Source organism: Rana temporaria, chromosome 1 (assembly GCF_905171775.1).
Source record: "Rana temporaria chromosome 1, aRanTem1.1, whole genome shotgun sequence".
NCBI lineage: Eukaryota > Metazoa > Chordata > Amphibia > Anura > Ranidae > Rana > Rana temporaria.
The window spans coordinates 148896770-148923133 of record NC_053489.1 but is presented as its reverse complement, the minus strand read 5'-3'; positions in this window follow the sequence as shown (position 1 = coordinate 148923133).

Here is a 26364-nt window from a genome sequence, read left to right as displayed (position 1 = left end):
ATTTGAGCGGACATGTCTAGACGGGAACTCAATAAGACATTCTTTGTCTTATTTTTACGCAACACTAATTAAGCTAGACAGACCACAAGAATTTACGTTCATACTAGCATGGGAGAGAGATCTTAGACTAAGATTTACCCAAGAACAAAATACAGGATACTACGATTTACTCATAAGGCCTCAGTAGCAAGTAAGTATGAGGAGGGTGGATATAAAATACTAACGAGATGGTACAGAACACCAGCAGTACTACACCGAATATACCCAGAGACCTCAGATATCTGTTGGAGATGTCTCGAAGCGGAAGGGACATTAGTGCATATCTGGTGGGAATGTAGGAAAATACAGGAATTCTGGAAGATGGTAACGGATACAATTAACACAATAACAGGAATTAACTTAATGGATAGACCATCGGCGGTTCTATTACTAGATATCCCACTGTCATTGGAAAAATACAAAAAAACTCACTGATAAGACACCTTGTCATAGCTGCGAGAGCGTGCATTCCCGCCATGTGGAAACAGGAGACTCCTCCATCGAGAGCACAATGGCTTGCAAAAGTAGCAGAGATTCAACAAATGGAAAATTTAACAATGGCATTAAAAGATCAAGATGAGAGATACCAGGCGACGTGGGCTCCTTATGTGAGGTACAGGGAGGGGTAAGGGGAGGGGGTTGGGAATGGCCAGCATGAGCTTTCCCCCTTTTTTTTTTTTGGGGTGGTAAGGGGAGGGGGGGACAGAGGGAAGTAAGATATAGAAAGATAGAGAGGAAAATGGAAAGTGTTACGAAAATAGGATAAAATAGTGGAAGGAGGACGAGGTCTGTATCCATCGCTCTCCCAACTCTCTGATAATATTCTAATCAAACAGAAGAGATGAAATGTAATATCCTGTAACGTAACTCTTGAAATAAATAAAGAATTTATTTTAAAAAATGTGATTTCTCTCTTTTGCTGATAGATGGTGATGTTGCCTTTGGCATTAGTATGATTACAGTGAATTTAGGTTATGAGTGACTATGCGTTTCTCAGCCAATCAGCAGGAGTTTATTTGCCCGCTGAGGCTGCTTGGATATTCTATTTATTTGGCTAGAGTCAGGCTGTGGCCTGGGTGGGCGTGTGTGAAGCAGCAGCAGAGGTGTATGCCTGAAGCCTGAGGCCTAACCACGTGTAAAGGGGCTTGGCCCAAGGGGAGCCTGATCATTACCAGAAAGCATAGGAGAAGAAGTTACCAGAGGGTCAACCACTTGTTGCCAGAGGTGGGTGCTAAAAGACTGCAGTTTTGAAGGAGTACCAGTAGCTGTGAGTGCGAGAAACCCAGCGGGTAACAGTGGGTGAAGCTTTAAGTATACAGCGGGTAGCTGTGAGTTGAGCTTGAGGGATCCAGTGGGTAGCTGAGAGTCCAAAGATCTACAGTGCAATACTATGAGCTGAGCTTGAGGATCTACATTGGGATACTGTGAGTGAAGTTGTTGCTATAGAAGGCAGCAGTTGCTACAAGATACAGATCGCTGCATTAAAGCAGAGGTCCCACTTAAAAAAAATATTAAAAGCCAGCAGCTACAAATACAGCAGCTGCTGACTTTTACTATATGGACACTTACCTGTCCATGGTGCCCGCGATGGTGGCAGCCTCCATCCTCGGTGAGGGAATCAGAAAATGAAGCATTGCGGCTTCACTTCCCAGTTCCCTACTGCGCATGCGTGAGTAGCGCTGCGTATCTTCACTGGTCCCCGCTGTCTTCTGGGAGCTGTGTGTCTCCCAGAATTCAGCGGGGGCACAGAGTAGGCGAGTGCCAAATATGACACCGGAGGGGGGAGGGTTCCAAAAAGTGGAAGTTCCATTTTTGGGTGGAACTCCACTTTAAGCTTAAATGCACTTTTTTCTGTATTGCTGTCTGCCTAGTTCTATTTTTAAAATAAGAAAAGTGTTGCGCTGTCATAATTGTGATAATAAAATCAATTTACAAATAAACAAAAATTTATAAATAATGAAAGTCCATTTATGTGATCCACAAAACTTAATAATAATTGAAGTGAAAACGAAGATCCAAAACAGCAAAAAGTCATGGTTGTGAAAGGAAAATGTTGATATCCGTCCAAATCAACTGCAGGTGTTAGGCTGCATTCACACCTAGGCGTAGGCGTTACAGGCGTTTTTACGCGCGTTTTGGTGCGCGTTTGCGCGCGTTTGTGCGCGTTTGCGCAGAGCGACGTCCAGCGTTTTTTTTTTTTTTTTTTTGACCAATAGTAAAATAGATCACCTCTGTCATCATTTGTTGCTATGTTAAAGGTTTTTTTTTCCTCTTCCTGGGTGATAATTCCTCTTCCGGGTCATCCTTGTGCTTCTGACTCCATTGTGAAAATGAGTGATGACGAGATGGCTTTGTTCATGGCAGCAGCCACTGCTAGCCAATATCTTATAAACGAGAGGCAGAGAAAAAGGAAGAGGCAACGCAGATTTTGGATACACCCCGTCATTGCTGATCGGGAAGAAAGAGGGCAATTTTGGGTGATGTACCAAGTCCTCCGTGACCATGAAGACAAATTTCTGGACTACACCAGAATGTCCATAAAAAGGTTAGTAAAAAATGATCTGGAATCATTTATTTTTTACATTGTACCATTTGGGTTGCCACCTTTTCTTCAAGTCAAACATGTACACTTCTGCGGTGCACAACTATTTTTTTTAATACTATGAACTATACATATATTTTGTTAGTATTTTACATTTCTAATCATATGAATATAATAAAAAATAGTCCCCTTTCCATTGCAGTGCACAGAGTTCCCCCTTTACATTAGAGTCCACAGAGTTCCCCCTTTACATTAGAGTCCACAGAGTTCCCCCTTTACATTAGAGTCCACAGAGTTCCCCCTTTACATTAGAGTCCACAGAGTTCCCCCTTTACATTAGAGTCCACAGAGTTCCCCCTTTACATTAGAGTCCACAGAGTTCCCCCTTTACATTACAGTGCACAGAGTCCCCCTTTACATTACAGTCACCCTTTTGCATATCAACTCCCAGATTTCCCTTTCACTGTATGGGTTAACCAACATAATCTGATTGAAGCGAGACCTCAAGATACTCAGACATAAGGGATGCTCTGTGAACCATGATCTAAGGGGGAAACCGAGATCTCTGATGTACGGAGAGGACTCCAATGTGAGAACTCTGATTTATCCTAGTGTACTCACCAAGAGGCAGGATAGAGAAAGGGGGGGGGGGTGCTTCTGTCAGACAGCGATGGAGGGTGAGCTCACTCACCCCTTGGCAGATAGCACATCTCATCCTGGTATATCTGTGGCTGCTGGGTTGTAAGTTTTCATCCCCTGCAGCCATTAACCCTGCCGGAAATCCATAGTCTGGTCAGAAAAATCTGTCAGAGTGTCAGGCAGTCTGAAACCCGGACACATGATTCCAAACCCGAACTGTTCTGGCGAATCCCGGAAAGGTGGCAACCCTAGTACCATTCCATTGCCAATTTTAAATTTCATTTTCCTTTACAGCTTTGATGAGTTGCTGGAATTGTTGATCAACAGATTGCAGAGGATGGACACCTACTTCCGCAACTGTATCCCCCCTGTGGAGCGACTTATCATAACACTGAGGTAATTTTTATTTAGCGCTTTGAATGTAATACACTCTATTATATATATATATATATATATATATATGTGTAATAAAAACCAAACAAAAATTCTGTAGGAACAAAATTATTTTAATATTTTAACCAACCAAAACATTGGGTCGTTTTTTTTTATTAGGAAAATATACACAAAGTGCCTATATGTTTTACACATATTCCTTAATTACAATTGATGTAAATTTGGGGAGGAGTCCTCTTCCCCGTGCGGTGACATGGCGACCGACAGTGCGTGGGCAAAAGGGGGCCAAGTGGAGGTGGTGCTGTCTTCCCCTGACCAATTGGAAGGTGGTGTTGCTTGTGGTGGTGGTGGTGGTGTTCGTGTTGGGGCATTCCTGAAAGTCGATTGTCTCGGTCGATGTGGGTAATGTGATGTAGGTGTAGTCGTTGTCGCAGGGTAAGTAGAAGGTGGTGGGTGGTAAGAAGAAAGTGTTGTAGGAGGCAGAGTAGTGTATGTGACAGGTGGTGTTGAGAGATGAGGAAAAGGAGAATGAGGGTGGTAAGAAGAAGGTTGTGTATAAGGAAAAGGATTCAGAGAAGTGTGAGTGGAAGGTGTTGGCACAGGAGGTAAATGAGATAGAGTGGTGGTCAAAGGATGGTGAGCAGAAGTCGGTGGTGGTGTTGGTCGAGGAGGTTGGTCGGAAAGCTGTGGTCCTGTCCAAAGGGTAACGGGTGGTGGGGAGAAATGGGTCGTGGGTGGTGCTGGGACATGCTCGGTCCGTTTATTGGCATATGGGCCATAGGGTGGTGGTGGTTCTGATAAATCGTCAGCTTCTGTCGGGGGTATAAATGTTGAGATGTATCTAACCGTACAGGCCAGCACCACCGTTTGCAGATTTGGGGGAACTTTATCGATTAGTTCCCCCAGACATTTTGCTACATTTTGGCCATATGATCTATTGTTCATGCGGTCAGACATGTTTGTCATAATGTCCAACATACGATCCAGGGCTGGATCCGGAGCAGGAGCCCTCCTACGCAGAGCACGCGGAGGTCCAATATGCGCGATGTTAACTGGGGACTGCTCTGCAAGTGGTCTCGTCGCATTCGAATTTGATGCCTCGGAGTGCTGCGGTTCCGGCTCAAGAGTAGCCATCGCTTGATCCCCCGATGCCAAGCTCTCTCTGTCCCCAATGTCTACTACAGCTGTGGCAGCCTCGTCCCAGCAGCTTTCAGTACTGAAAAAAGAAATCATGTATTCAAAAATAATTTTAAACATTTGGTTTACCGAGCAAAGTACAGATAATGGTTTACCTCCCCAAATCCAGCACCGGTCTCAGAAACTCCAATTCCTTTGCGTGAACGTATTCTTTTACCGAACATGCTCCACTTCCACTTCGCCGCTGCTCCCGCTGTGCCCTCAGCTGGCGAGCGTAGGCGTCCCGTATGCTCTTCCATTTGATTTTTAGCATTTTCACTGTAAAAAATAAAATAAAATAATATATATTATTTTCTTTGTAGGTATCTATCAACTGGACAATCGATTGCAAGTCTGCATTACTCGTTTCGTATTGGAAGATCTACTGCCAGTTATATAATTCGGGACACCTGCAGTGCCATTTGGGAAGTCCTGAAACCCATTGTGTTTAAAAAACCGGCAGCAGAGGACTGGGAAAAAATTTCCGAAGTATTCTGGGAACGCTGTAACTTTCCGAATTGTCTAGGAGCGATCGATGGGAAACACATCAGGATTGTTAAGCCCATGGCTAGTGGGAGCCAGTATTTCAATTATAAGAAATACTTTTCATTCGTCTTAATGGCTGTGGCTGATGCCAATTATTGCTTTACCTATATTGACATTGGTTCCTATGGAAGTAGTGCAGACTCAGCGATTTTTGGGAACTCCTCTTTTGGGCAATTACTTCAAACGGATGGTCTGGACCTTCCACAAAATAGTCCACTCCCGGGCACAAACGGCCCTCCCCTACCAAGTGTCTTTGTGGGTGATGAGGCTTTTGCTCTGAACACACACCTACTTCGGCCTTATTCAGGACATAATCTGAACGAAGAGAAACGCATATTCAACTACCGGCTTAGCAGAGCACGCCGCGTAGTTGAGTGTGCTTTTGGAATTTTGGCGAACAAGTGGAGGGTTCTCCACACACCGATTGTACTCAACATGCAAAATGCCATTAGTGCTGTAGAAGCGGCGTGTGCCTTGCACAATTTTGTCAGGCAGTGCGATGGTCTAGATTACGAGCAGCCAGTCCATGAGACTCTGGAAAGAGCTCATTGGACTGGTGTACGTGGGAACACACAGGGGACACATGTCCGTGAACAGTATGCGGCATACTTTGTCTCTCCTGAAGGGCAGGTCCCTTGGCAGCTCAATTCCATTTCATTTATTGAACTTTTCAGCTTTTGACACGCTTATTTTGTGAAATATAATCTTTACTATGCTGTTTTGCGGAAAAAAAATAAAAAATGATTCATGTTTTAAGAAGTCTCATTCTAATTTTATTTTGATACAGTTTTATCATTGGGTTCAATAGCCATATCATATTGTGTGCCATTTTATATTAGTGACATTCTATCAATTGTAAACTTAGTTGATGTATTTATTCTGTGGTCTAATAAAGGGCCTGTAAGTGACCGCCTAGACGTGGGTTGGGGGTCCGATCAGGACCCCCAGGGTACATCCGGGGGTTAAGTGGCTCTATATGTGTCCCCCTGCGTGTCACTTTCTCCTCCTGTGTAAACACAGGAAGAGGGAAGTGATGACATTGACACCAGTACACGTAGGCACAATCCCCTTTTGGATCTCCAATCCACTCCCCCATCCCCTTGTCACAGTATCAATGAATGCAGTGAACATATATTTACTGATCACTGCAGGCAGTTTAGTGTAAGGTCCTGTGTAGCCCCCGTCCCCACCTGCCGCTGTAGTCGCTAGGTCGATTGAATTTTTTTTTTTTTTTTTTTTAGATTAAAGATGTGTAAAATAATATTTTTTTTGAAAAATGTCACTACATTGTTGGATTATTAAAAATCACAGAGGGGATCAAATATCACCATTAATAAGCTCTATTTGTGGGAAGAAGAGAACGCAATTTATGTTTATAAGCCATGTCGCATGACCGCACAATAGTCATATTTGTAAAGACACATTTTTAAACTTAACAGCATATTGGTACGGTAATAAATGCCTACTGTAACGACAAACAATCATTCCATTATTTCATTAGTGGCATTTTGTATTTCTGTTATGTTTTTTGATAGAGTTTACCTTTGCTATCATGGGACTTATTTATCCGTGCCCAGTTCTCATAGATTTGGCTCCCAATTGAACACCAAGCGTCCCAACGGGTGGTCCTCATTTTGTAGCCCGGTGCCCTGCTGTCATAAAGACAGGGGTGCTCCTTCACCATCCTGATGAAATTTTCAGGCTCCAGCATGGAAAGGGTTCTATCAAATTCGGCCTCCATTGATAAAAATGTGACTTTTCTTTATTGCAAGTAAAGTAAAATGGTGATTTCACAAGTTCCTGTAAAAAAATATGTAATTTCCTGTTTTGTTTTGGAGCTGTATGGGCGTCAAAACGCGCGTAAAAACGCTTGCTGTCGCGCGATACGCTCAATTCGCGCGTTTCCCATTACTTTCTATGGGAAAAAAAAACGCTCGAAAACGCCTATGTCGCGCGATTTGCGCGACAAAAAAAGGTCCGGGACTAGTTTGAGCTTCGCGCGACAGGCATTCAGGTGTGAACAGGCACCATAGGAAACAATGTTAATTCTGCCCTCTCGCGTTCGTGAGCAGTGCGTTTCAGGCGTAAAAACGCCTAGGTGTGAATGGGGCCTTAAACCTCATACTCCCCAGGAGGTAATTAATATAAAGATATCCTTTTATCAGATATCATGACCTTTTAAGGCAGATATGTGCATCAGTGAGTTTTTACCCCTCACTACAGGTATATCCGCTTAGCTTTTACACCTGTTATAAGGAACACCAATATTGTGTCTATCAATCTCCCACAGGCCTCATATCCAATCAGGACCGTTTTTAAGGCAGGGAAAAAGGGAAGCGCTGCCATGGGCCCCATCATTGTTGTGGGGCCCAAAGCATTTTCCTCATACTTGCCAGATATCCCAGTTTAAATTCCATTATCCCTTAAAGTTTTAGTCCCGTTCTGTGTCCCGCTATCTCAGTGTAAAGTTATTTTGCTGTTGCTGCTGCCCAGCTCTGCCCTTTTGCCATGTACAGATGACTTACTTATAGACCCTGTGCTACATGTAAATTACCTGCATTGATATGTAAATAGCGGCAGCATTAATATGTAAATAGTCGCAGACCGCGGCATTGATATGTAAATAGAGGTGTCTTTCATACATACATCACAGCACAGCACCCTGAATTTTGTTGCATGTGAACAGTAATGAAGACATTGAGAGGTAAGGCTATGCAGTTACCTCTATGAACCAATTAGTGAGCAGTAATAATGTGCAGTAAACTCTAGCAACCAATTGGTGAGTGGTATATGTCCAGTAACATCTAGCAAGCAATCAGTGAGCAGTATTGATGTATAGTAATCTCTAGCAACCAATCAACAAACAGAAGATAGAAAATAGACAGAGAGCCATAATGTGTGGAAAAGGGAATAGCCGCTCCAGGTGAGAACCCAGATGAATATCCTCCGTTGCAGACAACTCAGGTGCAGGCAATGCACTTAGCAAAGCAGGAACAAAGATGGTCTCGGGACGCGTTTCGCACTAAAACTAGCACTAGTTTCAGTGTGAAACGCGTCAGGAGTCAGGTTTTATTTTGCTGTGACTTGTAGTGCTGTCCTTCTTTTAATAAAAGGCTACAATTTGTTTAGAAAGCGGCTGACCAGAGACAATCTTTGTTCCAGCCATAATGTGTGCTGTAACCTCTAGCAGCCAGTCAGTGAGTGGTAATGATACACTGTAACCTCTGGCAACCAATCGCAATCACTGCCTGATCTGATTCAGTAAACTGATTTTGAGTCTAGCTGCAATTTATTGTATATCTCAAAGCATGAGGAGAGCGAAATGGCATGGAAGAGGGAGCCCAAGAAAATGTTTGCCCAGTCAATATAAAAGATGCCCCTGGATCCAATTGAGTCATATGTCAGGAAGAAGAGAAACACAACTCATTGCGCAAAACATCCAGTTAAAAGCACAAACATTTTATTAAAATTCTACTTACAACAAGGATTAGTATACAGGCATATCGGAATATACATCAGTTTCACGCTCTGCTCGTGTATTGAGACTGTCACCGCTATTCCTTGTTTCCTCTTCTTCCTGACATGGCCATGACATCACTGAATGCCCACACCTGTATGAGAGAGGAAGTTACATTGCTGAAATGTGAAAGGTAAGTGACCAAGGCAGTACCCCCACCCCATACATTGAGGACCTGGTTTCAGAGGGAAGAGCCAATGGAATTTTGAGGGAAGGTGAAAAATACAATAACAAGGTCATTCTTCTGGATAGCAGCCTTTTCAATTCAATACAACTTATGTCACAGTCAGGGGTCAGGTTAGGATACCAGTAGCTATAGTATTAAAGAGTCTCCCACCAACCTGCAGGATAAGTAAACAAGCAGGTCACTCTGGTGTGGGGTCTAAGTCTAAGGTGGGTTTTGCTGCATTTTATTACCAGGTCACAGTCCTCAGGATTACCACATGAAAAGCCGGGGTCCAGTAGCAGATCCAGCAGGTAAGGATTAAGCAGAAATGTAGTCAGTAAACAAGCCAAAGGTCAGTAACAGGTGCTTACAAGTTGAGATCAAGCGGAAGCATAGTCGAGGAACAAGCCAAAGGTTGGTAATGAGTGGTAGTGGAGATAAGGACAGCTGCAGGTATGCAAAGGAGCAAGACATCAGCTGAAGAGAGCACAATAATCTGACATACAGGAAGTGCAAAGACATGGCTTAAATCAGGAAGTTCATGGGAAGACCAAAAAGTTCAACATTTACCAGAAAAAAGAGACACAGCAAGTCCACATGACCACATGACCGTTTTTAATGTTATGGAAAAAACAATGTTTTTGTCGACGTGATTCTTGTCAAGCCTGCTTTGCATACACACGATCGTGAAAAAAAAAATGCTCGAGCAAAGTGCAGTGACGTACAACACGTATGACGGCACTATAAAGGGGAAGTTCCATTCGGATGGTGCCACCCTTTGGGCTGCTTTCGCTGATTTCGTTCTAGTAAAAGTTTGGTGAGAGACGATTTGCGCTTTTCAGTCTTCGTGCTTTTCAGTGTGTTACAGCGTGACGAATGTGCTATCTCCATTACAAATGCTAGTTTTACCAGAATGAGTGCTCCCGTCTCATAACTTGCTTCTGAGCATGCGCGTTTTTATCCAGTCGTTAAAGCCTACACACGACTATTTTTCACGACGTGAAAAATGACGCGAAATTTTTTTCACAACGAGAAAAATGCTCTGGAGCCCACACGCAATCGTTTTTAATGACCAATTTATAAAAATTGCATTTTTCACATCATGAAAAACGGTCGTGTGTACACGGCATAAGGATCAGACACGGAGCTGTTCAACATCTCAGGTGGTTCACCAAAAAAGAGCCAATGCCAGACACAAGAGAGATTGTCTGTTTAGATCCCAGTTTCCAGGGTTTCTTGGGAAAAGCAAGAGGCGCCGCCGCCAGAGCCTGCAGGCACACACGAAGAGAGTTTGATTTGGGCACAGGTGGTAGAGGTTGCTACAAAGTCTTTACTTCTTGCTAACAATAGAGACAGGACAGAAAGAAGAACATTCTATGGACCCCTGGATGAATTACTAATTTGGAGCTTTATGCCCAATGTAGAATTTTGGTTCTGAGGGGCACTAGGTTTTTGTCTGGCGAAATAAAGTATTTTGTAATGGAGCTCACAACCAGATTTCAAGCAGGAAGAATAGTAGAATTCAGAGGAAAATCTTTTGTTGTGATGATTCAAGATTCAGACTTGCCTTGGATTCAGCTTTCGAAAACGCTACACGTAATGTAGGTTTTTGAGATTAGTAAATTAGATGATGTGGAGATCCCTCAAGAATATTCTGTCATTCCTCCAGGGCTAGATTGATTATGGCAGACAGCTCAATATCCCTGATACCATAACTCCTTTCTGCTGGTGCGAATTTTGTTAAAAAAAAAGCACAGAAGAGCTTTTTGACTCAGACAGTCTGCATAAATAAATCACCTATGTCCATAGTGGCCGTGTTGACTTCCAAATAAAAGGGTTTAGCAGTATCTGGCCAATGTAAAGCTAGGCCAGTTAGGAAGACTTCCCTGGCTTTAGGAGGCAAGTTCAAAGGATTAACACCATTACAGGTCATGGCAGTGATAGGTTCCACCAAAGAATCTAAAAGGCAACATGATTATTAGGCTTCACAAACTATTACCATTAGATTATCAAGGGTTACCCCTTGGTAAACTTAAGATAATAGTTTTTGAAGCCTAGCAATCGTTGGTGTCTTCGGACTAGTGGGATGCAGCCAAAAAACAATGGCTGACACCTTGTTGGGATCCATGTAAAGGACAGCCTTGGAGACAATTTTCAAGAAATAGCACTTCTTGTTGCTCAAAAACGCACTTCTCTGTCTTAGTGTAGAGTCGGTTTTCCTGCAGGCACTGTAAGGTCATCTGCATGTGCTCACAATGTTCATGGAGGCTAGAAGAATAGACTATTGTCAAGATACACCACCACAGACACAGAAAATTCCTCGAAAGACTCCATTAACTAGGTGGTAGAAGTCTGAAAGGGCATTACATAACCCAGAGGGCATTGTGAAACATTCGTAAAGCCTGCCCCAAGTGTAAAACACAGTCTTCCATTCATCTTCTCCTCTATTCAGACCAGATTGTAGGCCCACCTCAGGTTGAGCTTGGAGAAGATATGGGCTAAGAACAAGGGGTCATATGATTCAGTGATGAAGCAATGCATAATGATTTTTTTTTTAGTGATGACATCCCTCTTTCTTTCTAACAATGAAAAAGCTGGCTTAAGAAATAGGTGGCCTGAGGCAAGACCAAAAAAGCATAGGATTTTCCCAAAGCAGAGGGGCATTGTTTGCTTGAAGTGTGGGCTCTCTAAAAAGTAAAGTTTCATCAAAGGCGGACACAGAGAGATGGGTATCCTATTTTAAACAACTCATCAAAGTCCCACAGGCAAAATTTTATTTTTGGTTCTTACCCTAGTCTCTAGTCTCAGCATATGTCGCCTTTGTTTTCCTATCTTGTATATACTCGAAGAAGAAAGGAGGACTATAACCTGCAAAGAGGGAGGGGGATGTGATAAAAAATGTACTATACCGTCTCCTTAGATGCAGTTATACGAGAACCAGAGTAGAAGAGGTATTGTAGATTACGCTCCTGGAAGCATTCTTGGGACCTAGATCCAGGTAGGAAGGTAGTTATCGTCCGCCAGCATGTCTTTAATGAGTCCTTACAAAAATATGTAGACTAGGTCTTCATTCGACAGGCACGCATATGAACCCACTGTCATGCTTTAGAAGGCCTCTGGCAGCATGGCCTGGCTCAACAAACGTGGTGAAAGGCAGCTCAGCACTTAGGGCAATTATAAACTAGGGTATTTCCTCTTTCCTAGAGTGGAGAGGCCCAGGTCAGGCCATCAGCAGCAAAGAGGCAGATCACATAAGTCACCTTTGATGAGTAAGGAAATTCTGCGGTTGTAGTTCAGATGATTTCCTCACTGATTAAGGAAGCCCCAGTAGCTTTCAGGATGCCCAGAGTAATAAGAAGGTGGCAGAATTGAGGAGGAAACAATTGCCCGAGGTTGTTCAGGAGGCGAGGGCATTGTAAGTGGTCAGGGCACCTGGGGAAGGCTTTCAGGCAGTTTAAATAGTAACTCCACTTTTGTTGAGAAAAAAAAACGTTCCGCCCTCGGGGTGATCTATGTACAGATTTTAACAAACTTTGTTGCAGATCCCTACCTTTTGATATTCTGCAAAAATTGCTGTTTGTTTCCCTGTCCATGTGTAGAGTGAATGTGGTTGGAAATTATTCTATGGGCCAGATTCAGAAAGACATACGATGGTGTATCTCCTGATATGCCGTCGTATCTCTGAGTTCCGACGGTCGTATCTATGCGACTGATTCAGAGAATCAGTTACGTATAGATATCCCTAAGATCCGCCAGGTGCAAGTGTTTTACACTGTCGGATCTTAGGCTGCAATTCCAGGCTGGCCGCTAGGTGGCGCTTCGGTGTTTTTACGCAAGGAATATGCAAATGAGGATTTACGCCGATTCAGAAAGAAACGACCGCCCGGCGCTTTTTTTTTACGTCATTTGCGTTCGGCTTTTTCTGGCATATAGTTACCCCTGCTATATGAGGGGTAGCTAATGTTAAGTATGGCCGTCGTTCCCGCGCCGAGTTTTGAAATTTTACGTCGTTCGCGAATACGGCTGGACGTAATTTATGTTCACGTCTAAACCAATGACGTCCTTGCGACGTCATTTAGAGCAATGCACACTGGGATATTTTACGGACGGCGCATGCGCCGTTCAAACAAAACGTAAAAAACGCGGAGTCAACAAAAATTTAAATAAAACACGCCCCCTACATCCCCATTTGAATTACGCGGCCTTACGCCGCAACACATACGCTACGCCACTCTAACTAAGGGCGCAAGTTCTTTCTGAATAAAGAACTTGCGCCCAAAGTTAGAGCGGCGTAACGTATCTCAGATACGTTACGCCGGGCGGACAGATACGCCAATGTATCTGAATCCAGCCCACTAACTAATAATCAGCTGCTGCACTTGCAGGTCTCTAATGAGGAAAGTAGCCAGGTCTGCATCCCTTTAGACCTTTAGATGTAATTGCCTTTTGGGAGTATCCCACCACAAATACATTTTTTGTTGCAGGGGCTGTTCTGACATATCTTAGTGTAGACTTCCGGGATTATCAGTAAGCCAATCACACAAGAAGGATATTTTTTTTTGGGGGGGGGGGGGGGGTCTGTACACCATCTGTTAATAGACGGCCTCTAGGTTGCCATGTTGCATTACATTTTACAGTACATAAAACTACAGCAGCTTCAGAATAATAAGGAAAGGATTTTTCCTACAAAAGTGAAGTTACCTTTTGAGGCAAGAATCCATATTGTGTAGTGTAGTGTATAAGGTGGTCTTGTGTGGCATGCGGAGCTTCCAGTTTTGACAAAGCTTCCTGAGATCAGCGGTAAGCCTCATACACACGGTCGGACTTCAAACAAACTTTTCTGTGGATTTTTGTTTGAAGGGCGTTGGCCATGAACTTGGTATGCATACACACTGCAGGACTTTTTCAGCAAACTTTCCCAAAATCATGTGTAGCGGGGTCATCCTGTCAGAACCTTACGACAGGCTATCCCCGCTGGAACTTTATCCACACCATTGTAAATATGCAAGTTACCTTTAAGGAGTTGTGCATTGTGGGATTGCAAGTAGCAGGAGATATGGACTCCATTGACTCTAAGGAGAAACAGACTACATTTCCCACAATGCCCAGTGTTATTTGAACACGTGACACACCTCCGCACAGACTTATGGTGGAGGTTACTTAAAGAAATGGGCGCGGCTAATTTCTCTCTCTAGGGACCTGCACGTCTCTCCTCTGCGGAGTTGCTAGCAGTGTACAGCCGTACGGTTAGGCCAGAAGCCTAGGCCTAAGTCTACCGAGGGACCAGCCGTCTGGAAGGAAGCAAGACTCCAACATCCAGCCTTTGTACCCGGGGATCGTAGAGGCAATCCAGCTGTCGGTTGAACCAGTGGAGCACCCTCGTTCGGGATCTTTGTGCTGTGGAGCAAGTTTTCCCTAGCAGCCAATTGGAGGAGTTTTCCCTTGCGGGGCATGCTGGGGGAGAGTATATCTGTGACAGGGGTCATGTGTTGAGAAATCTTCGCGGTGTCCCGGTTCCAGGTGCGGTATCCACCTTCAGGATACGCGCATCCATAGACTCCGCCAGCGCGGCCCACCTGGCCAAAGCTGACAGCTGCATCGAACCTCATCCTGAGGAGAAAAGGGACCCCAGTTTTCCACTGGGTCCCATGACTTGTTGAGAGGATCCCAGTCTGGGATCGGGCATCCGGACCACTGACAGGTATGTTTGCTGTCATCCGGGGGGCCCATATAGGAAAAGTCAACTGGGAGGATTCGCTCTCTTTATTCACCTAAGTTCTTTATTAAATCTGGCCTGTGGCAGAGGCCCTAGAGCCGGGTCTGTGAGAGAGACTGGTTCCTCCCAGCTAGTTCAGAGTGACGCTTCGGCTGCCAGGCCTGTTATAGGGGTCTGTCCGGGGGCACTTTACCCACTCCAAGCAGAGTGGCGACGAGTTACTACAATTGCTACTATACAGAGCAGTATTGATTGCTCCATTCAACATCCAGGCCTGATACCACAAGGTTCTCTTCTCTTTCCTTCATCAACCTTGACCTTCCTAATATGTGTTGATGTTGGCCGTGTTTGGCCTGGGCAATAAAGCATTGAAAACCCTTTTATTGGCTGTCTGGACCTTCGCTCACTACCACTGTTCTCACAATTGCACCCCTAGACACCGCCAGGGTAACTTAGCAGGCCGATCCCAAAATCAACCAGCTACTCCTTCGGGGGTGAGCGCTACACATGTGAATTCTCAGCTCTTTACCGCCACTCTTTGGTCAACTTCTGCTATTGTTGGTTAATTTTAACATTGGTTCTGAGCATTCGTGTTTGTACTTTGGGCAAAAGTCTGATGGACTTCTGTACACACGATAGGACCTTGCACTGTAGGACTTTTGTTGCCAAAAAGTTTGTCCATTGGCAGAGCGAACTTTTGTCCGATGAAAACCCGAAAAAGTTTGTCCGATGGATCGTACACGCAGTCGGATTTTTTTGAAAACCTGCTCATTTTGAAGTTTGTTGTCAAAAAGTCAGACCGTGTGTTTGGGGCTGTAAGCAGAGGTATATGGGAAGGGACCGACCATGCTGTACTTCAGGGGTTGTCACAAACTGGGAAGTGGACATTTCTCAAAGGTTTTCCCTGCAAGTGCAGACTAAGGAGTAGGTAAAGAGGAGCTCCAGGCTTCCTCCAAAAAAATTCAAATATTGTAGCTGCTAACGTTTAATATAAGGACACTTACCTGTCCAGGGATCCAGCGATATCCTCACTTTTTGTCATTCAGCTTCGGTTGTAGGCACTGGCATCGCTAGTAAGTCAAGCCAGAAGTGAAAATGGGAGCGGGCACCTGATTTTGACAGTGGAGGAGGGGGGGGGGGGGGGGCAAACAAGCAAAGCTTCCCCTTTTGGGCCGGAGCTCCACTTTAATGTTCCACCAGGGACACATTATGCAGGAGAAGTCCACTGTTATCAGAATCACAAATCCTTCCCTAAAGAATGCAACAAGAAATTACATTTTTTATTATTATTATTTAAAAACCAAATAAGCAGTTTTTAGTGTTTTGGCAAACTATATCAGAAGAATTCAATTTGGTAGCAGTTCCTTTTAGAGCCTGATTAAAGCAAGCATTTGTGCCAGTTTTCATTGCATTACAGACATAGTCCGCCAGATTCAAGCAGTTCTTACAGAAATATTGTGTGCTCACAGATTAGGAAACTGGTAGCAAATAACCACTTAGCCCCTTTCACACGCATGTTCTGATTGGGTCCCCTTGTCAGTTTTTAAGACGGACCTTGTAATGATATCACGTACTGGTAGGGTTGCCACCTCATCCCTTTAAAAAGGAACACATCTGAATTACACAGATTCTGAGGCTAATTTAATGCAGATAAGGCACCAAGTGAGTTTAATTACCACCTTAATCAGCCACAGAACCTGTGTAATTCAGATGTGTTCCTTTTTAAAGGGATGAGGTGGCAACCCTACGTACTGGACACACGAAGAGCTGTAGCTAGTGGCCATGTTGTTTGAAAAGCATACAGCAGCCATGACAACTTAGCTAACAGTGTAAGCAGTAGGAATGAACTCACTCCCTCCTCCTTATTTTCATGAATTCATAGGCTTATTATTTCAAACAAGCTATTATCTCAACAGAGAAAGCAGAACCAAGCTAGGCCTGAAAAAACACAGCTAACAGCTACAGGCCTATCGTAAAACTGTCACCCTCCCAAGTTAGAGAACCAACAGATCCTGGTCGTAAATTTCTTTAGTGCACATAAAGTTTAAACTTTGGAATAAGTATGAAAGTTCAACATGTTTCATGACTTCCAAATAAATAGTTTAAAGTCCAGACACCCCTATAACAGGTCATATGGAAGGCCCCAGAACCCTTTATTCCTCCTAGGTAAACAAGAAATTGGAGCCCTGTCATGTGTGTACTTGTTTTGCAGCAAATGTCACGCTAAACAATAACATGGATATTGTTAGTCTGTAAACATTAGAGCTGCAGAGATATGGATATGTATCACAAAGTGTATCTCGGGAATGCAGAAACCTCCCAGCAACCAACCCCTAAACAAGATAACCAGACGATTATCTTTCTTCAATAATTTAGGCCAAAATGTATTCAGCTACATTTCTTTGGTAAAAATAACCCAACACAGTGTATATTATTTAGTCTGTGTGAAAGTTATAGCGTTTACAAAATATGGGGTGAAGAAACTTCACTGGCCTACCTCAACTCGATAGAACATATTTGAGCTGAGACTGCAAGCCAGGCCTTCTCATCCACATCAGTGCCTGACCTCACAAATGTGCTTCTGGAAGAATGGTCAAACATTCTCATAGACACACTCCTAAATTTTTGACAGCCTTTCCAGAAGAGTTGAAGCTGTTATAGCTGCAAAGGGTGGGCCAATTCAATATTGAACTCTATGGACTAAAACTTGGATGACATTATAGTTCATGTGCATGTAAAGGTGTCCCAATACTTTTGGTAGTATAGTGTATGACTGGTGTAGCGGTGATCAGGAAAACTGACAGGGTGACAGTATGTATTATTTATTATCATTTTGACATACTGTCAAAATTGTGAAACTGTACTACTCGGGAGGGGAGGTCTTTTATTCTCGTTGCATTGTTTACTATTGTGATGCTGTGATTAGCCCACAGCTATCACATGGTACAGGGTGCTGTGATTGGCCCGGGTACCATGTGATCACTGATGACCAATCACAGATCACACACAGTAGTAAACAATGATGTCATAAATGGGTTCCATTGATGACTGCGTAACGTGATCACACAGCGATCATGTGGTATCTGAGCCACTCACAGCAGCCCTATACCAAGCACCGCAACTGCTGTGTCCATTGTGCAGTGTATCTGCAACAGCAGTTGCAGATAGCGCAGGTGTGCGCCCCAGGGATATGTCGCAGTGCCTGGGGGAGCCGCCCGCCAGCAGTAAATGTACTTCTGGCGTCGGCAAGTGGTTAGGACCATCTCTGATCTAATATGCAGAGATTTACCAGTACTCAGAGTGAGGCAAGGGTGTGTTTTGAGAACCTGTTATGTATATACCTGTACATGAACGGACGGAATTCTAAATATATATATATTTATATAGTATTATTATTTTTACTACATGCATTTAAATTTTATTATTTTTTCGTTAATAGTTGTTTTTCTTTTTGTTTCCTTTGTTGCCTGTTGAGCCTCCTGACCATTGATTGGCCATCGGTTGGCCATCCAAGGATTGGAATCGGCGTCATGTTTATTTACACCCTCTTTTGCCCTCGAGAGGGGGACTCTCAGCACACGCCATGGATTTAACATAATTTATCCCTGCTCCATTGTGTCCGAAGTCCATCTGCTGGTCGATTGGTGTCCGGCGCATGCGCGATGTGGCTGTGCCCTCGCGCATGTGTCCTGCCACCATATGCTTTATGTCTGAGGTTTGGCTGTGTTAACAGCCTGGCCTCTTTTACACACATGGGAGCAGATCCACAAAGGTATTACGCCGGCGTATCTCTTGATACGCCGCGTAATTTCAAATTTTGCACAATGTATCTTTGTTTTGTATCCTCAAAACAAGATACGATGGCATCTCGGCTAGATTCGACAGGCGTATGTCTTAGTACGCCGTCGGATCTAAGCTGCAATTTTTCGGAGGCCGCTAGGTGGCGTTTCCGTCAAATTCCGCGCTGAGTATGCAAATTAGCTAGTTACGGTGATCCACGAACGTACGACCGGCCGGCACATTTTTTTACGTTGTTTGCGTTCGGCTTTTTCCGGCGTATAGTTAAAGCTGCTGTTATGAGGTGTACTCAATGTTAAGTATGGCCGTCCTTCCCGCGTAGAAATTTGAAATTTTTACGTCGTTTACGTAAGTCGTTCGTGAATAGGGATTTGCGTAGAATGACGTCACCGTCGGAAGCATTGGCTTGTTCCGGGTTAATTTCGAGCATGCGCACTGGAATTCCCCCTGCGGACGGCGCATGCGCAGTTAAAAAAAAACGTTGTTTACATCGGGTCACGATGTATTTACATAAAACATGCCCCCATTACATCCATTTGAATCCCGCGACCTTACGCCGCCAAAGATACACTACGCCGCCGTAACGTACGGCGCAAATTCTTTGAGGATTCAAAAAAAAAAATAAGTTATGGCGGCGTAGTGTATCTTAGATACGCTGCGCCCGGCGGAAGATTACGCGCAGGAACTGCCCCATGATGTTTATTATGTATATACTTTTTGTGTATATATATATATATATATATATATATATATATATATATATATATATATCTACCAGGAATATATGTATATTGTGATATATTTTTATCATGACATATATAATGTCGAACTTATTTGATTTTAACTGTAATATGAAATACATTTTGTATTGTTTTTTATGCTGTTGCTATCTATCTTATTTGACACTCATCAAAGTACCACGGGCAAAATGTTCTTTCTGGTTCTTACCCTAGTCTCTGGTCTCAGCATATGTGGCCTTTGTTTTCCTTTCTTGTATTAACACTATAAATAAAGGAGGGCTATAACCTGCAAAGAGGGAGGGGGATGTGATAAGAAATTGACTATACCTGGAATAGTCAAATTTTCTAGGAAGTTTAAAGGAACTTTAACATTTCCAACATAATTAATGGAAAGGAAAGTTCACCTTTAGTAACATGCTACAGTCATATTTAGGGTGTAACATGTAAATTTTTTCCTAAATCACCTGCTGCTACCCTGACAAAATCCTCTATTGTGACAGTGGGCAGGGGATCTTCTCCCAGTACCCACTGTCACAATCCAAATACAGAGTGGCCATGTGAGGCTCTACACACAACTGCGTCATTCATTCACAGAGTTCTGTAAAAAAAATGAACTGCGACTACCATCAGCCATTGCGCCAGGTGGCTTGTAGTTCTCAATGAACTATGACGTGATGGTGAGCACTCTCATAGTTCATTGATCTTTCTGAACTACCTGGAGGTATAGGCAGACAGCTCTACTGACAGTCTGCAGGAGCCTGACACTGCACCCACAATCTTCTAATCATGGTTTTGATTCCTGGCCGGAGGGGCCGGCCATCGTACTGCACGATGGTCACTCTTTCACTCTCCTCATCTCTCTTTCTCCCCCACCTTTCTTTTTTATTTTTTCCCCGTGTTCGTCACTTTTTTGTCTTTTTTTTGTTTGTGCACGTTATTTGTTCACTGTGTGACATGGCCTTCTGCCTTAGTTAGCCTGCTCTCATGGGGTCTCCCTTCGGGGGAGCCCCACCTAGTACTGGGAGGGTTCTGTTTCAGCAGACCCTCCAAGGAAGTTGGGTCCGTGTCGGCTTCGGCTGCTCGGACCACAGTACCTCAGTCCCCGTCTGGAGCCTAACGCCCCGGGGGATCAGGGTTTGGGTCCTTTCTCACAGGAGGACCAATTGACGTTGGCTCCCGACTGCACTTTTTTGTGAGCACTCTATGTGTGTGCACATTTTTTATGCACCGGGTGGAGTTTTTTGGGTGTGTTTTGCACGCCATAGGCTTTTCTTAAAAAAATAAATAAAAAAAATTATGGGTACAATGCTTTATAGGCTCAAAAGAATAAAAAAATACCTTTTTAGCTGCAAAAATGTGCATTTATTATTTTTTAGGGTAACACAGCCCTTAAAATACTTGATTTCTTTCATGTTTTACCTGCAATTTTGGTGTGTAGATATGGTCTAAAAATGGGATTGAAAGATAGACTGGAGAGGGCAATAAGTCAAGAAACCAATAAGATAATAAATAGACTAATTTAATGTGAGTTACAGTGATTTACATGCAGCTGATACATAGGGACAGATCCACAAAATAATTATGCCGGCGTATCTATTGATACGCCGCGTAATTTTAAAGTTCCCGCGTCGTATCTTTGTTTTGTATGTACAAAACAAGATACGACGGCATCTGGAATCGATCCGACAGGCGTACGTCTTAGTATGCCGTCGGATCTTAGGTGCATTTTTTCTGCGTTGAGTATGCAAATTAGCTAGTTACGGCGATCCACGAACGTACGTCCGGCGCATTTTTTTACGTCATTTGCATTCGGCTTTTTCCCGGCGTATAGTTACCCCTGCTATTATGAGGAGTACTCAATGTTAAGTATGGCCGTCGTTCCCGCGTCGAATTTTTAATTTTTTACGTCGTTTGCGTAAGTCGTTCGCGAATAGGGATTTGCATAGAATGACGTCACCGTCGTAAGCATTGGCTTGTTCCAGTTTAATTTCGAGCATGCGCACTGGGATACCCCCACGGACGGCGCATGCGCCGTTCAAAAAAAACGTTGTTCACGTCGGGTCACGACATATTTACATAAAACACGCCCCCATCACATCCATTTGAATTCCGCGCCCTTACGCCGCCAAAGATACACTACGTCGCCGTGACTTACGGCGCAAATTCCTTGAGGATTCGAAAAAAAAAAAAAAAAGTTACGGCGGCGTAGTGCATCTTAGAGAGAAGCGCCGATCTACGTGGATCTGCCCCATAATGTGCATTTTCTTGTAACTGACACTTTTTTGTATGCAGTCTGTAGGAATAGTCTAAACATTTGATGGGTTTTCTGGTTCAAAGAGACTCCGTTTTTCGCATTGCGGTTTGCTGGACCCCATTTCTGCTTCTTCAATTGTCAAACCAACTGTTAAGACTCTTCAAAGCACTGAAACATTTCTTGTACTGCTTATTCTTACATAAATAGGAAAGTCGAAAATTCTTGAGTAAATTGTATTTTTCCCAGAAATCACTGTATTCTGCTCTTCATCCAATGTATGTCATTTAATAGCCAAGTGTTATTTCAAAAATAAAATAGGTGGCATTATACTCTAAATGGAGCATTATTTTCAAAACAAGCTCATTTAAAAGGGCAGCTGTTCACAGATAACAGCAATCAGCTGCAGTATTATAGGTATAGGTGGCACTTCACAGGCTGAAGAGTCAAATCAAGCAAACCCATGATATGCAGCCTGAAGTTATATCAACACTATGACCAAAACAGGTTTATTGCAATGGAAGGTAATAGAAAGGAAAGCTGAAAAACATGAGCCCAGTCACAACAATATTGTGTACAACATTTCATTCTAGTACAGATTGTCTACCTTTTATGCAATTCCCATACAACCTATCAACAGATTGTAGACTCACCCTCATCCTGTACCATTCACTTATGACATAAGGGTGGACACATACATTTCCAATTAAACAATCTAAACTGATACAAAAAAAACGTTATAAACCTGAAAGAGAATTAAATTGTATTATTTCACTTTTTTTTTTTTTTATCATTTTAAGTATTTTATTTTAAGATATTATTATTAAGTTATTATAATTAATACATTATTTTATTCTTTCCAGGAGTAAATATACTGTATAGTTATAGTATAAAGTTTGGTAAATACAGACATTGCATGCAGATATTTCATGCTTACTTTTTTTTTTTGTAACCAGCAACCGGTCTGGTTTGCCAGGGTTTCAGACAGCTCATTTACTTGAGGACTGGTGTTGAGAAACACTGGCTTAGGCACACAGCTGGGGCAGTTTATTGACTTAGACCCCTTTCACACTGAGGAGTTTTTCAGGCGATACAACGCTAAAAATAGCGCTGCTTAACCGCCTGAAAAACTCCTGCCCAGCAACCTCACTGAGGCGATGCGCTGGCAGGAGATAAAAAAAGGCGCATTGTGGGCGGTATTAACCCTTTATCGGCCGCAAGCGGGGGTTAATACCGCACCGCTAGCTGCCGAATCCCGCAGCAAATCCGACGGTATAGCGCCGCTATTTTTAGCAGCGCTATACCACCACCACGGCTCCCGCCCCAGTGTGAAAGGGGCCTAAGAAAAGAGACACATCCCCTATCCTAGTAGAGAAAGTGCAATCTAGAACTTCAGTCAACAAATGTGCGGCCTGAAGGTGCAATATACTGTAAGTGCTGGGCTCTCTAATTATCTTATCAATTTGTCTGGCATGTACTGCATGCACTGAAGCATGGACGAAGGCTATATTAACCACTTGTTGACTAGGCCTTTTCTGGCACTTTTTGTTTACAAGTTTAAATCATTTTTTTTTTGCTAGAAAATGACTTGGAATCCCCAAACATTACACTTTTTTTTTTTTTTTTTTTTTTTTAGCATAGGGAATAAAATAGCTTATGGAGAGATCTGAGGTCAAAAATCACTTATTTACCTTTAAAAGCAAAATGAAATGAAAAAAAAAAAAATTTGATCCTTTGCTGTAAAAAAAAATTTATTGACTTCCATCCTGGACCTGAAGTGGTGTCATGACATCGCTTTTGTCCTCCACGGCTATAGAGACGATCAAAATGTATCTAGTCTTTGATCATTTTCCGGCGATCCGGTGGAAATGGTAAGCCCAAGAAACAGCAGCTTCTGAAAGTGGTCCAGCAACTCAAGAGCTGCTCGGAATGCCTTCAAGAGAAAACCAGCCGCCCAGCTAAAAAAAAAACGATACAATATCTTTAGCCATAATCCTGGCAAACCGCAATGTATACTTATATATTCAGGTCGGCAAGTGGTTAATTGACTGATTTGCAAAGTAAGAATCTGATACAAAATACTAACATTATTTATAATACTTAATTTTGCAAAAAGTAACAAAATAAAAGGTGCCAAAAAACACTTTGGTTTAAACATAGTAATATTGTGTGCAAAATTCAAATATTTCTTAGAATTTACTAGCTCCCAGTGGTGGCTTCACGGTAAAGGAAGGCCAGCCAACATTAGATACCCCATAGTAGGCCTATGGGTGACATCATCGCCCAGGCTCTGCAGCCATTGTCAGTGGTCTCTCCTCTTCACTGAAGTTGACCACTAGGGTGATCATGTTGTTTGACCTATCGGCACACTGACACTAAAACACACTGGCCCAGATTCTCAAAGGGCTTACGACGGCGCAGCGCCATGTGCGCCGTCGTAAGTCCTAATCTGGGCCGTCGTATCTATGCGACTGATTCTTAGAATCAGTTACGCATAGATATCCATTCGATTCGACAGGCGCAAGTCTCTTACGCCGTCGGATCTTAAATGCAATTTTTTTTCCCGCTAGGTGGCGCTTCCGTCGTTTTCCCCGTCGAGTATGCAAATTAGCTAGATACGCGAATTCCCGAACGTACGCGCGGCCGAAGCAAGTAAAGTTACGACGTTTACGTTAGGCTTGTCCCGGCTTAAAGTTGCCCCATGGTATATGAGGCGCAACCAAGGTTAAGTATGGCCGTCGTTCCCGCATCGAAATTTGAAAAGTTACGTCGTTTGCGCAAGTCGTCCGTAAATGGGGCTGGACGCCATTTACGTTCACGTCGAAACCAATGACGTCCTTGCAACGTCATTTGGAGCAATGCACCCTGGGATATTTTACGGACGGCGCATGCGCAGTTCGTTCGGCGTGGGAACGCGCTTCATTTAAATGCTACACGCCCCCTACGCGCCGTTTTCAAATTCCGCCGGGTGATTTACGTTACGCCGCCGCAACTTTACACGCAAGTGCTTTGTGAATAAAGCACTTGCCTGAAAAACTTGTGGCGGCGTAACGTAAATCAGATACGTTACGCCGATCTACGAGAATCTGGGCCACTGATACTGACACTTCTACTAATTAAAAATGTGTGGAAAATTACCTTTGATCCCGACATTGGACATAAAACTAACCCTGGCAAACCTTGATCTTGTTATTTTTTATTTATTTTTTTAATTTTTATTGGATCTTTTTTTTTTTTTACACTTTGGTCTATTTACATTTTCCGCTCCTGCAAGACGAGGACGATACAACGTATCTTTCTCTTCATTCAGAAGAGAAGTTAAACACATGGGGTGGGCTCACAGAGGGGAGTGATCACTGTCATAGCTAATCAGAGGCTATCACAGTGATCAGATGACCCGGAACCGATAGTCCCTGGTCCGATTGTGGGCAAGAGCCTCGTCTCTGTGCAGAGCGCTTCCAGCACAAAGGGAGATGTGCATATATGTGGCCCCAACATGTGTGTAGCCGGTGGGAACAGGTTAATTTTAATGCTTCTGCTAAACCTGACCTTAAATGTAACAATTAATAATTAACCTTACACCTAACCTTGATTAACTCCTCCAAACTGATACTATCCCTATCCCTTGGACATAGCCTTTAAAGCTGAACTCCAGCTTTTGATATGCTTTCCATAGTTTGTTTGGGCGAGCTTGGCCCTTATTTTGGATAGACTAAGGGAGGGGTATCATTCCCCTCATCTGTGTCCTACTGGAGAGGTTTCCTTCACTTCTTGTCCCTTAGCTGAAACAGGAAGAGGAAATCCCTCCAAAGTAAAGAAATCCCTGGTTGTCACCAGGATCACCAGAACTAGTGTCCCCATTGCAAGATTTGCCCTATATTACTGTTCTGAGAAAAGATCAAAATTTGGATCTTTCTTTCGCTTTCACTGACAATGGTAAGCTGGAAAAATAGATAGGGTGAATCTCCCTAAATGGGGCACAGACAGCATTAAAAACAGATGTTCTAATCCCCCTCCACTCTATTAGCTAGATTCAGGTTTCAATAGATACGCCGACCTAACTCTGAATCTGCGCCGACCTAAGTTTAAGTGTATTCTCAAACAGAGATACACTTAAACCTATCTAAGATAAGAGGGCTTGCGCCGTCCTATCTTAGGGTGCAATATTTAGGCTGGCCGCTAGGTGGCGCTTCCATTGAGATCGGCGTAGAATATGTAAATCACTAGATACACCTATTCACGAACGTATGCCCGGCCGACGCAGTACAGATACGCTTTATCAGGCCTAAACAGTTGGAATAGTAATGTTAAAGTATGGCTGCCGTTCCCGCTTCGAAATTTGAAAATTTTACGTCGTTTGCGTAAGTCGTCCGTGAATAGGGATTTACGCCATTTACGTCCACGTCAAAATCAATAGGCCCGTGCGGCGTACGTTGCCGCAATGCACACTGGGAAATGTAGGCGGACGGCGCATGCGCCGTTCCAAAAAAATGTCAATCATGTCAGGTCAAGCCCCATTAACATAAAGCACGCCCCCTTAGCCGAATTTGAATTAGGCGCGCTTGCCCCCGCCGCATTTACGCTCCCCCGCCGTAACTTAGCAGGCAAGTACTTTGTGAATCAAGTACTTGCCTCGCTAACTTGCGGCGTAGTGTAAACGCGCTAAGCTACGCCGCCGCAAAGTTAGGACAACCTACGTGAATCTAGCTACCTTATATATCTAGAAGTAGAAAAAAAAATACCTTTAGGTATACTTTAACTATTACAGCAGCTAACATGATCACTTACCTTGTGATCTTCTTTTTAACCGAGTGCCACAAAGATCACTGCTATAGGTTTTC